A 1,197-nucleotide genomic window follows, 5' to 3' on the forward strand; every position below is an offset into this window, starting at 1 on the left:
GTTTGTATTCTACATTACAGAGGGAAATCGAACGATATCCGCCACGACGCCTCGACGTTTGAAAATTAATAAAGGCGCATCTAGTGAATTCACGGGTTTCTTGGAAACCTATCTTCGAGATCTGCAACGAGGCATACAGGAGTAATTATGACCACGTAAATTACAGGTGTCGGAATAAGGCGAGCACTATGCGTTTACAGTACCATATAGCCACCTCCAGTACCATCCTTCCGTGCTTGGCGTGCAGTCTTAGCGCCATCCCGTAGGCACCCACTGCAACCCCCTTCGCCATGCACGGCGCTTGCCCGGCAGGTGGCGCTCATGTTTTCCGAGTCTTAAAGCCCCTTGATACTGAAAGCAGCTACACTCTCCTCCACTCCCACGTTTTCCTCCTCGATTACCCTGGTCTGCCGGTTGTGGGCACTGCGCACGACACGCTTCGCAGGCCATCGTGCGCTCGCCGGCCCGATGTCTTCGCTGGCACACATGAGCGCGGCAAAGTTCGCGCTTTTTAAAACAAAAGCTTTACTACTCCAGCCAGCTAGCCATTTCGGCTCGTCACGCCGTATGCCGTATGTCATATGCCTTAGCCCAAGAACGACCTTGAGCCGCCGTTGCCTAGCAACGCCGCAGCCGCGCTCCAACAGATGGCGCCGCCGTCGCTGCTCGCTCCACCAGATGTGCTCCGCTTGGGTAGAGGGAGAGAAGGTGTCGCCTGGCGGGGGTATATATATATATATGCGCTTCACCTCAGTGTATTGTAAGATGGACGGTTCGAAGCCCCGTGGGCTGTTTTCGGTTATAAAATATCTGATACGGGTCCCATTTGAACCCAACATACTAAACTTATTTTTGCAAAAGTGGCGGAGTGCTTGAAGGTTGCTTCACTTCCGCCACCGGTTGGCCCGGTATTGCACTGCCTCCGGGATCGGCCTGGGACATTATAGCGCGCGTCTTTTCTCTCCTATCTTTAAACTCTCCTACTTTCGGCACGTGGTAGCGATTGTGGCTCAGCTTGAGCCAGTGGGCTGGCCTATGCACTTTCCCTTTCATTTTTCCTGGCAACAACAGAAGAAGTGTATTGTAGTCGTTATGGAGAGCGCGAAAGAGACGCAACAACGACAGAACGAAGCGACGAAGAGACAACGCGCTCAAGAGACGCTAGAAGAGCGCACCGCACGACTCGAGAAGCGTCGA

At 53.3% G+C, this 1,197-nt stretch overlaps 1 pseudogene; it reads left to right on the forward strand.

The window, feature by feature from the left end:
- Positions 1 to 837: 837 nt before the first annotated feature.
- Positions 838 to 935, forward strand: LOC144122247 (U2 spliceosomal RNA; annotated as a pseudogene).
- Positions 936 to 1,197: the final 262 nt, after the last annotated feature.

This window comes from Amblyomma americanum, chromosome 2 (assembly GCF_052857255.1).
Source record: "Amblyomma americanum isolate KBUSLIRL-KWMA chromosome 2, ASM5285725v1, whole genome shotgun sequence".
Taxonomy (NCBI): Eukaryota; Metazoa; Arthropoda; class Arachnida; order Ixodida; family Ixodidae; genus Amblyomma; species Amblyomma americanum.